General features: G+C 25.2%; 1 protein-coding gene across 4 annotated transcripts in view; it reads left to right on the top strand.

Moving 5' to 3' along the window:
* The window catches only part of LOC127280842 (connectin-like), a 497,564-nt gene that overhangs the window by 320,822 nt on the left and 163,654 nt on the right, over nucleotides 1-13,088 (top strand). The gene's annotated exons all lie outside the window — the stretch shown is intronic.

The following is a 13,088-nucleotide window of genomic DNA, read 5'->3' as shown; positions in this document are numbered from 1 at the left end:
AATGTGTGATGCATATTTTATACTTGTAAATATATGTGACACAGACAGTTAAAAGAGACCTACGGTCCGAAAAAATCGATTTTCATTTTTTTATTGATTCTTATAGTAAATAAGCCGCTCTTTCCAACGCATTAAACCGCAGCTTTCTAGCTGCATTAGTTTTTTTAACAATTTCACTTCAAAGTTAGGTACTTTGACAAAAAAAAAGTACAACAAAATCAAATTTGACAAACTTTTCTAAAATTTGTCAAATTCGCTTGAAACTCGTTACTCAGGGGTTTTCGGGGTCGCTGATTACGAATCCGCTGTTAGTTTTTGAAAATTCAAAATGGCGGATTCAGTATGGCGGATGGCTTTTTTAAAAATTGATCGGATTCGCTTGAAATTCGTTACTCGGGGGTTTTTGGGCCCGCTGATTACGAATACGATGTTAGTTTTTAAAAGTTCAAAATGGCGGATCCAATATGGCGGATGACGTTTTTAAAAATTGATCTGATTCGCTTGAAATTCGTTACTCGGGGGTTTTTGGGGTCGCTGATTACGAATCCGATGTTAGTTTTTAAAAATTCAAAATGGCAGATCCAACGAAATTTTTGAGTTTTACACAAATTCGAACAAATTTTAAATGTTGTCCTCCATATTGGATCCGCCATTTAAAATTTTTAAAAACTAACATCATATTTGTAATCAGCGACCCCAAAAACCCCTGAGTAACGATTTTCAAGCAAATCCGATCAATTTTTAAAAAAGTCATCCGCCATATTGGATCCGCCATTTTGAATTTTTAAAAACTAACATCATATTCGTAATCACTGACCCCAAAAACCCCCGAGTAACGAATTTCAAGCGAATCAGATCAATTTTTAAAAAAGTCTTCAGCCATATTGGATCCGCCATTTTAAATTTTTAAAAACTAACACCATATTCGTAATCATCGACCCCGAAAATCCCCGAGTGACGAATTTCAAGCGAATCTGATCAATTTTTAAAAAAGTCATCCGCCATATTGAATCCGCCATTTTGAATTTTCAAAAAATAACATCATAATCGTCATCAGCGACCCCCAAAACCTCCGAGTAACAAGTTTCAATTCATTAAAACGTTCACAAGCATCAAAACCAACTTGCTAAACTTCAAAGTCGTTTTTCTCGAAATCTTTTTTTCGGATCGTAAGTCCCTTTTAACTGTCCGTGTCACATATATATTTCGCCCTGATGTAAATTTGTAATAAAAAAAATTATTAATTTCATAATAAGACATGTTTTGTGTATTTGATATATAGTTATTTGAATATTAACTTTGTGAGTAACAATAGTAATAAAATTCTATTATATTAACAAGCATAAAGCATTTGTGCATACATTTGTAAGAAAAAAGCAGTATGTCAAAGCAAATTAACTCGATATAAACATTTACATTTAATTTTTTAAAGACATAAGAATGTGTTAAATATAAATTAAATAACTTAATAATAACTTTATTATGCACCACAATAGTACAGGGTGTCCTAAAATTTTAGGGATGTCTGGATATCGCGTAATAATAGCCTTTTTGACAAAAAAATTAAAAATTTGTTCAGAATAGCAAAATATGTTAAAATATGCAATTTGATTTTGTTGAACAATCTTTCATTTAAGTTTCTTTTTCTCAAAAATAAGATCGTTACAAAATACCCAAATGTCTTGGAAATTTCGGGACAACATGTATAACAACACTTGATCGTTGTTACATTATACTGTTCTTCTCATTTAAAGAACTATGATACATATTCATACTGAAACAATGTTATGTCACAAATATAGATTTTTGTTCCTACACTGTGATACTTTTACGTAACACATATATAATATTTTTTTATCCCTGTTACGTAATTTAGTTACGTAACAAATACAGAACTCTGTTCCTTACTGGTTACATTCCTCTTTTCATAGTTGTTACAACACAGTTCTAGAACTGTTACAAATGACTTTGTAACCGCGTTCTAGATTTGTTACATATCTGAACATACCTGCTGAGTACGACGTTTTGCGTAACCAGTGACTCACACGTTCTTAACCAGTTACAGAACATGTTCTCAAGAAATTTGTAACAGTTCTAGAACAGATATATAACAGTGTTTGCTGGGATCTCTTCTTTTTTTTTATCTCATTTTTTTGTTATTTAATTGCTTTTTCATTTATTTTTGCTTCTTCATGGGAAATTGTTTCTTGTTTTTTCCAATTTATTTATTTTTTCATTTTTATTTATTTATTTAGTATTTATTAATTAGTATTAAACATTAATTATATATTTATTTAATAATATTATTTTATTTTACTTCTTTTATTTTTCATATTTGCGATTTTCCTTTCATAAAAAAAATTATTTACTGTTATTGGTTTTTGTTTGAATTTTTATTATGCGCACACCTTCTTTCTCAGACTTGTCATTTTTCTCCTTCGATTTTGTGTCGAGAAGGAACGTCTAGAGAGAAATTGGGAAACACAAAATACAAAAAGGATGCTCAGGGAATTATTAAAAAGCTTTGTGAAGTGAGAAACACGAATAACCGACCATTGTGAATAGCCACACGTGAAATTTTTATCCATTGCTGTCTGAAAACAGCTCAATTTTCTCCAATAGACGTGCACTAAAATATAAAATCCCCTTCCTTTTTTTTTCTTCTTTTCTTCAACTAAAAATAACAAGCCTAATATTTTTTAAACCAAATAGTAAAAAAAAAAACTATAAGTCATATTTTCAAGATTTTTGTGTTATTCGATTACTTTCGATCTAATCTCGATGCCAAACTTATTTTTGTCAAATTTGGAAATGAAATTTTTTATAGTTTTCTATGTTACCGACCGGTTAAAGATTTAATATGTTTGTATACAGCGCCACTGCTGACAGTATCCACTATACCTGTATATATGTATAATAGTCAAAATAAACATGGCTGCCGAAGCTGTCACTTTCTTTTGTTTTCGTATCGTTATTCGAGGAAAAAAATGTGGAGCAAATCCATAATTGAGGTTATGTTTTGATATTATTCCGGTGCAAAATTTCAACAATTGGTAATATTGTGGCATTACGTTTTGAATTTTTTTAAATTTAATTGTTTGGAAATTATTGTCAGTTTATTCTAATTTTATGCACTGAAAAAAAATTTATTTGATTCAAATAATCGGTTACTTGATCATTCTCGAATAAATATTTATTTGTATCAAATAATTATTATTTGAGTCAATGAAATGGTATTTGTTACAAATACAAAAATTATTGATTCAAGTATACAATTTATTTAATTCGAATAAAAATTATTTGGTTCAAGTAAATATTTATTTAATAATAGTTAGGCAACCGATTATTTGAATCAAATAAATTATTTTTTCAGTATGTTCATGTACAAAATAAATATTAAATAATAATCTTATAAAATATATTTTAATTAATTAAAAAAGACGTTGACCCCTGTTTTAATTTTTTTTTAATTTTTAAGCTGAAAAACAAATCTTTGCAACTGTATAAAGGATTTTTTGTTGTATCTTCTTAATTGATGACGATAAAGAACAAATACTTTCAAAAATTTCGATTTTTTTTATTGATTTTTCAACTTTTTGATCAATTTTTAACTGTTATCTGATGAGATATATACCTCTTTCTTTTTACACATCAAAAGTGTCATCACAAATTATATTTCTTTCGATACAATTTATTAGATTATGTCACATATTGTAGTAAAATTTTTATATGAAAAACGCATTCTTTTAATTACCCGTATCTTTTTTACAGTGTAAAGATTAAATTGTGGATATGAAAAAAGTGAGGTTATATGTTTTATATTATTACGAAACTATAAACGTATATATATTGTCGGCCATCACAAATATTAACTAATTTACAAAATTTTATTTTAATTTAATATCGGAACATGGTATTTAGAGTTATAACTTTTAACATAAATATTATTTCCAAAGAATTATTATTCATTAGCCGCACACAATACTTAACCAATTGCAAGTCTTGTCCAAAGATGCCAAGTACTGTCACCAAGCGCAACTGCGCTTGCGCAATTACGATTTTTTGATTGCTAGAAAAAGGCGCTCTTATTTAAAATGCTTTATTATAAGAAAATGTTTAGAAGAACAGTAAAAATTGATAAAAGTTGATTGTTATTAAAAACTTGACATACTAAAAATATACTAACCTTTTATTTTTCTTTATCAACTTCGTAATTAATGATTTCAAATGTTTTGAATCTCTAACAGATTACCATGATTAATTTGATTTCGTTTAAGCTTTGTTTTGATAATTCTCGAACCAAATTTTTCAAACAGCATCATTATTCTATTACCTTTTTTCATTTTTAGATTCTTTATTTCTTAAAAAGAAACATTACTTAAGAAGTTTTATGTTCTAAGCTATATATACAAATAGACTGGTATTTAGCCAATTTTCAAATTTTAATTTCTTATACTTTTTTTACAACTTAAAATCTTTTAATATTATTTAAACTATAATATTAAAATAAAAATCTATAACCCGAAAACAATAATTATAAAAAGGTTGTTACTAAAAAAACATTTTTTCATTTCTTTATATTTGTCATGTTTTTTAATTCTAAAGTTAAAATTTGATTAATTAGACTCAAAAACATATAGCTATAAAAGGTTTAGTAGAATATAACAGAAATTAAATTTAAAAAATTTGATTTTTGGAATTTTTCTTCACAATTTTGTATCTATCAGTTATTTTCTCAATTTTAAGCTAAAAATGCGATTAATTAACCTCAAAAAACTTCTAAAAAAAAGTCTAGTAAAAATAATCGAAAAAATAAAAAAAATTTTTAAATTTCGATTTTTACAAAAAGTGCCATAACTTCCGTTCAAGTTAATATTTTTTAATGGGGTATGACTAAGATTTTAAGTTAGTCTAATACCTAAAAGACTGACAAGTTTCACTTAAATCTGTCAAGCCATTTATGCGTGATTGGCAAACAAAATATTGTGCAGACAGACAGACAGAATTTTTTTTAATGCTATTTTTAGAATCCTTATGATTTGAAACGAAGAATTATACATGAATTTTTAAGTTCTAAGCAATGTACAGACAAAAGTCTAATTTTATTAATATAGATATATTCAATTATGTTTTTTTTTAGTAAAAATTAATTTTTATTCATTTTAAAATTATTAACAAAGAAAGTATGGATTTATTTATTACCTATTATTATTTATAAATTTAAATTAAATAATTTTTCATAAAAAAAAAATTCTTAAAAAAAAATTCCCACGATAATTAATTAGTGAATTAACGTAATTTAATTTAAAAGTTTTATAGAAAAAATTCCATTTTAACAAATAGCAAAATTATTTCTACTGAAAATTAATTTTCAAAATAATAAATAAAAATTAATGTTGATTACAAAAATATTATATTTTAGCATAAAATACAATAAATTTAATTGATTAATAATAATAAATTAATTATTAAATAAATAATTCTCAGATAAAAAATGAATTTGTCTAAAAGTTTCTAATTCAAAATTATTTGTTATTAATTTATTAACTACTTATTTAAAAACACGTAAATTAATAACTTTCGAATCAATTTATAAATGAATTTTTGAAATAAATTTTAAAAAAATGTGCGATTTTAGGAAAAGTCAATTTGAAATAGTATGTATATATATATAACGATCGATACCGAGTGGTTAATTAATTAGTTTATTAGTTAATGAACTCAAATCATTGAAGCATCTTCATCTATCTCTCTCTCCAAAGGAAGAAAGTGTGAGAAGTAATTATCTTGAGTGCAATTAACAGCTCGTTTCTAATATAAGACAGAGATTTCCTTTCATTGGCTTGCTGACTGTCAAGGTAGAGGCGAATATCAAATTATTACCGTCTCTTGCGTGTTACATCCATTTAATTCGCTGTCGCGCAATTTCGAGGGTTTTCTGGCGATAAAGCTTTGCCTTTTTTTTTTTGCCTTTACTTTTCCGACACTTATTTCTTCTTTTTTTTTTTATTTTTTTTTATTTTAGAAAGCTCTTTAAAATATGTTGACTAAAATATAGTATAGCCGAGCGCTCTCACGAGAAATCTTTGTGAAGAATAGTACGATGGGGGCTTTACTGTGTAGGATGAACGAGTTCAAAAATAATGCGCTATGAAAATGTTTTAAGCCAGATATTGCAAAAAAAAAGAAAAAAAAACAGTACAGAATAAAAATGAAGATCATATTTCATTCGCGGAGAGAAATTTTTGCGTATAGTTCGCGAACATTGGTCAATTATATTAGAAGTGTGCGAGCAATAGCTTCCGGCTGAAATTGTCTTTCAAAAAAAAAAAAAAGGAATAAAAATTTCATGCATATTTAATTTAATTTTTTTTTTATTTATTTATTTATTTAGTTTGAGTAGAGAGAAATATTCGAAATAATAAAAAAAACGTAAGATATATTTTTTTTTAATTTTGTAAAGATAAAATATATGACAATTAAATTTATATTATAAAATTTTTATTTAAAATTAAAATTTCACAATGGTTAACTGTTTTTTTTTCTATAATATATATATTGGATTTTTTTAATTTTTTGTTGAAAGTCTTTTTTTTAATTTTGTCAGTGAATAATTTTTGTATTTTAAATTAAAAATATGTGAAAAAATTTTCATTTGATTTTGTAATTTAAAAATCTGGTTTGATATAAAAATTCCAAATGAAAGTAAATTAAATGTATATAATTAAAACTATATTTGAAGTCTGATAAATTTGCTTAAAAAATAGAAATAAAATTATTTTTAATAGGTATCATATAATATCGAAAAACATTTTTAACAAACGTTTAACAAAAATGTTTAATATTTGATATTGTTATTGGCTTTAAAAAAAACAAATTTGAATTTTTTCCTAATTTTCATTAAAATTCATATAAAATTGAAAAAACTACTGTAATTTAACATTTTTTAAATACTAATTTAAATATTAATATAAGAACATTCTTATTATTAATTGTTGACCGTAAAAATATTTTTACTAAGAAATTTTCTGAAAAATTTCTTATAATAATAAAAAAAAAAAAATAAAATTCGTTTCAATTTAAAGTTTAAAAAAAATTTAAATTATGTACAAAATTAAATAATGCCATGAAGATTGAATTAATTTTAATAAAATATTATTCGAATTTATTATCGAGAAAAAATATATATATATAGAAATGTACTTATTCAATAAACAATGTAAATTTTGTTTTTCGTAAAAAAAAAAGAAAAAAAAACAGTTTCATTATTTAATATTATTTAATAATGAAAATTATATTTAAAAATCGTTGAATCGCTAATGAAGTAGCGAATTTGCAATGCAAAATTATCTCATAATTTTTGAAATGAAAATTTCAAGCAACTATGTATTGAATTTTTTCAATTAAAAAAATATTATTATAGTATATAATAATGAATTTATCCCTCGGCAAAACAATTTACAAAAAATATTATATTATTTGTTAGCGATATAAAGTAAAAAATGTTAATAATACAAAAAAAAAAATTAATTTTGGTTACTCATTGACAATACAAATCAATTATTTAATAATGTTAATTTTTTGAAATTAAAATAATTTTTAAACGTATAATTATTATTATTAATTAATATTTATTTTTTAAGATAAATTAAATTTTTTTTTATAAATTTTTTTTTTTTAAATATTTTCTGTTAACATTCACAGATTTCATATTTTTATTGTATTTTCTCTTTTACATTTTCCAGTGAGCTCAGAAATATTTAAACTTTTTTATTATGTATAGTGATTTTTTTTTTTTTTTGTTAAAAGCAGAGAATATTTAGAGGTCGCTTAAAGCCCATGAAATTTACTGTAAAACTCCCATAAAACGTGTGCAATTTTTCGTTAATTTTTTGCTTTATAAAATCGTCAAAAATTAATACAATCAATTCTACTTTGTACAAGTTTTTTGAAAAGGGTTTAAGAAATAGTAAAATCCAGTTTATTTATAATAATTTGGTAATATTATTTTTTTTATTTTAAATTTTCAAAAATATCATAAAAATTTATTTTTTATTAAGAGTTTGATTTTTTGAGTCCTACACTGAGAAAAATAATTTCGTAATAATAAGAAAATAATTTAGTTGAGCTTTTTTAGTTGGCGTTACTAAAATATGGTTGTCACAACAGAATAGAAAGTGGCAATAAATCGGGAAGTTTAGTTGGCTCTACCAAAAAATATATTTGAAGCTTTCATGTTTACGAACTAAATAGTTTGGTTCCCAGTACTAAATAGCTGACATGCTGTATTGCGCACGCGCTCTTCTCGTAAATATGGCGTCGCTTCCCATTCACGGGATGTCAACATTAACCATATGTCGTTCGCGTCGTGAAGTTTCAGTGTTGAAGATTTTATGTTTTTCAGACATTTTTTAAAAAAAAAAGTTTGTGTAGTGAAAATAAATAAATAAAACTTGTTACAAGAACGAAAGTTTTTTTCCAGCTTTTATACATTGTGAAAATGATTTAATCTCAAATTGTTAGTAGGATTCATAGAGTAGTGGTCAGCGTTCTCGACTAGCGTTGCGTAGTCTGAGGGTTCGAGCCCCAGCAGTGTTAGGTTTTTTCCGCGATAGAAATTAATTTAAGTAGGCATAGGTAGGTTATATAAAGAGAAAAGGGTGAAACAAAAAAATAAGTTGGTTGAGAAAACAAAAAAAAAATTTTCATTTAACTAAATTTTTTGTTTGCTTAAAAACAATAAGTTAGTTGTGCAAAACAAAAAATTTGGTAGACCGAACAAAATGATTCAACGAAAAAATTTAGTAGCCCGAACCAAACGGATTAGTTGCACATATATCAAATAAAAAATTTGGTAGAGAGAACCAAACTTTGGTAGATGATACTAAACATTTTTCTCAGTGTAGTTTCCGAAAATGTTAAATTTTTTTGTGGGTCAATAATTGTGTCGGACTGTGTATAATAAGCAAAATAATTTTCGATAGCGGTCCCGCACAGACCGCTAAAGCAGTTTAAAGGTTCAATTACCCCTCCAAAAGAGGTAGATTAAAAAAAGAACCCTTTTTTCTAAAATATAAACAAAAAATAATAATAATAATTGGATTTTAAATAATAAATTATTATTATTATTATTATTATTAAGGAAAAATAAAATCTATATAATGTATCCTCGTTATCCATTTTCAAATGTGGAAAGAGATTTTCCAATAAAATTTGCACAAGTTTATCAAAATGAAATTCACGTTATAAAATCTTCCGGGGGTGCGGTTCTTGAGTAGAAAGTTGCCAGTGGTTCTTTCATTTTGGCAAGCGACATCCAATATTGGATTCGAATTCGAAGCAAGTTTCTATTTCAATTTTTTTTTTCCCTTTTTTTTTTTATTTCTAGGTCAAGCAATAAGTAAAGCAGCCAGACGACAAGAGCTTTCACTCTAAGGGCATATATAGAGTAAAGTGTGTATGTATATATATATATATATATATATATATATATAGAAAAGAGAGAGAGAGAGACTAGTTTTTTCTTCCATCGTTTTCTTATTTCTTTATAAGCTGCGCGTATACGCGAACGAGTCTTGGTCGAAATCAACTTGTCGGGTTTATTCTTTGGTGCAGGTCACGGCTCTGAAAATATAGACGTGACTATATAGTTGCCGCGAAAAATGAAAGCCATTTAGGGTGACACTTTTTTTTCCCCCGTTTTATCGTTTTCCCCTGTAACATATATGAACTCGTCGACAATTGCTGTCAAGTCACACACACACACACACAAACACACGTATATAGGTCGTAGATGGCATCTAGAGCTTAAAGCGTCTTAGCTTGTTAAACCGAAGCAAAGGAAGGGGGGGGCAAGTCTCAGTTAGAAACGACCTTAATTAAGGTTCCTCGTCTATAACTTTGGTTCCTTCGTTTTGCGACTTGCGAAGCTTATACTGGCCTTACTGGCTTACTTTTGCGCGTTAAGTGCCACCCCAGCGCAACCTCTTAACATCTCCTATTATACTTGCTACTTTACACTTTATAGCTTTTTATTAGGTTTACTAAAAGAAAAATTTTTTTTTTCTTTTTTATGCACACTACATGATTCTCGTTTTACTTTTGTGGCTGATAATAAGTTTAAATTTTATATTGGCGAATATTTATTTACCACTTGGAAAATTATAAAATTATTATATTACCATAATTTTTAAAAAAATATTTTTTCCATATAATATATATATATATATATATATATAAATTTGAAGTTTTTAACTTTCTCATCGATTTTCGTATAAGCATCAGTGTATGTCTGACAATGCTAAGTTCAACCACAACTTCTTTAGCATATCAAAGGATAACTGATCCTTGATTGCCCTCTGCTGACCACAAGTATAGTCCTTCTAAAAATTTTCACTCGAATCTTAGAACATGAAAGAGACTTTTTTTTAAATTTTTATGAAAAGCAGTTTAAAGTTTAAATAAAAACGAATATTTAAATATATTTACAAACTGTGTTAAATAAAAAAAAAATCGTTCACTATATTTTAATTAAGAATTTTTTTTTTTCCAAAATGTATATCAGATATAATTAATATTCAATCAAGTGTTTCAATTGTAAAACATCCCATTCATTTATTGCATTATATGCGTAGATATAGAGTGCATTGTGAGCATTTAAAGTGAAGCTGCGGAATTAAATGTCATCCGCAATCCAAGGAACTTTTCATTCTTGAAATGTTGAATGAAATAACGGATACAAAGTCGATTTTCTCGAGATGAGAAGTTAAGAGAATTGATGTCAACTCTCTTTTCTTATTTTAATATTTGCAAAGTCTTTCTTATATATATATATATATACCTCATTTTTTTCATTTCCGAGTAAAATATACACATTTCTTATACAATCGTAAAATCCATCTCTCTAACATTGCTATAGATGCGTATATACACTAGTCTCAGTGAAAACTTAAAAGAGTATTTTTATCACGTAAAATATTTCCATAATGGTAAAAGAAATATGACAAATTTTATCTTCTTATATAGTGAATTTTTTTTTTCAACTTTCCTTTAATATTTAAACTATTTATATGATATTTATAAGTACTTTTGAATAATCGTATTTTTTTTTAATTTTAAATTTGCAAGTCAAAAGATACAAAAATGAATAAACCTCTTTTTTTTCTTACTTTCAAAAAAAAAAAAAAAATTTTTTTTCCATTTTCTTTTAATATTTAAACTATTTAGAATGATATTTGAAAGTTACTTTAATCGTATTTTTTAGATTTTTAATTCGCAAGTCAAAAGATGCAAAAATATACAAAAAAAATCCCTTTTTTAAAAATAAAATAAAAATTTTTTATTTTAAATAATTAGGTATATAACTTTGACACGAAGTATGAAGTTAAATCCTAACCCATCCAACCTACGTCACACATGAATTTCATTGTTTTGAAAAAAAAATCACAATCTATAATAATAAAAATTTTCTATAAGGAGATAAATAATATCGTATTTATTTTAATAAAGTGCTTTTAAGTGATTTTCAATTTTAAATCTCAAATTATTCATCAAATTAATTTTTCTATATTAAACACAATTATTGTTGGAGGAAACTTTTAAATAAATACTTTTATTTTATGAAAAAAACAGAAATTTTTTTGTAAGTTAAACGAAACATTTTTTATTTCAGCATCTAAAAAATAGCTCCTAAATATTTTCAAATAACTTAATTAAATGTCTGGCATAATTAAGTGAATTCGTTTGGAGAAAAAAATTATTTAAAATAAAAAATTTAAGAAATATTTTCAAAACTTTGTTTCTTAAACAAACAAGTAAATTTTATTGTATTTCATTAAAATTATTTTGTAATTTTCAGAGTAAATCATACTTTGACTCTTGCTTAAAAATCTCAGAATTACAAAAAATTAGAAAAATTTTTCTCATATAGCAACAATTATTATGACGGTGTAGAATTCGCAATATTGCGTACTAATATTGCTTTTTATTTGTCTCTTATAAATAATAAAAATTATGCTAATGAAAGATAAAAACTCTTAGAAGATTAAATTAAAAATATTTAAGGGTCAATCCATTATATTTCGACTGAAGTCGTCGCTGACTAATTTTTAAAAATTATAATACTTTGCAGGAATGATTTTGAAGTTATCAAGATCACGAAATGAAAAGAATTTTAAATAAAATTATTATTATTTATTGCAAAATATGAATTTAAAGTTTATGAGGTGCTGAAAACTGTCAATTTTTTAGCCATTAGAAAATATGCAAAAATACGTAGAATTTACCATAAAAATAAAATTTTTTTTTGTAATTTACTAAGAATGAATAAATTTATCATTATCAATTGATATAATTATTTAAATATATGAAAAATAATATATAAAATATGATTTTCAAGTTCGCCTGTCAAATAACCTAAATTTGCAAATTTCATCTATTAAATGTGAGAAAGAGAAGTCATTAAATTGAAAAAAACCTTACCAAATATAAAGTACCTGTGACTAACTTTTAGTTTTTTTTAGCACTTTTTTCCTTTTTTCTTCATAAATGTGAAATAAAAAGCAATAAAAATTGGCACTTTGCTAATTTTCACTATTTTCAAATGTAAATAAACTTTCTTGGAGAAAACTGAAAAATTACAAAACTTGGGCAATATCTAATTGATCACTAACTACACACACTGGAAAAAAATTCGCTTTGGTCCCGAAGATACTTTTTGAGATAATTAAGTTTAAACTTTTCACAATTTTTATCAGGTTAATACATGTAGTTTTTTAAGGACGAAGTTAGGTTTTATTGGTTAAACATTTTGAACTAACTTCAATTTTATAAAAATCACATGCATTAACCTGATAAAAATTGTGAAAAGTTTAAACTTAATTATCTCAAAAAGTATCTTCGGGACCAAAGCGAATTTTTTTCCAGTGTGTGTATTTAGTGATCAATTAGATATTGCCCAAGTTTTGTAATTTTTCAGTTTTCTCCAAGAAAGTTATTTACATTTGAAAATAGTGAAATTAAGCAAAGTGCCAATTTTTATTGCTTTTTATTTCACATTTATGAAGAAAAAAGGAAAAAAGTGCTAAAAA

This window comes from Leptopilina boulardi, unplaced genomic scaffold (genome assembly GCF_019393585.1).
Source record: "Leptopilina boulardi isolate dan_hultmark-lab unplaced genomic scaffold, ZJU_Lbou_2.1 LbouV2_255, whole genome shotgun sequence".
NCBI lineage: Eukaryota > Metazoa > Arthropoda > Insecta > Hymenoptera > Figitidae > Leptopilina > Leptopilina boulardi.
This window is presented reverse-complemented; position numbering and strand designations above follow the sequence as displayed.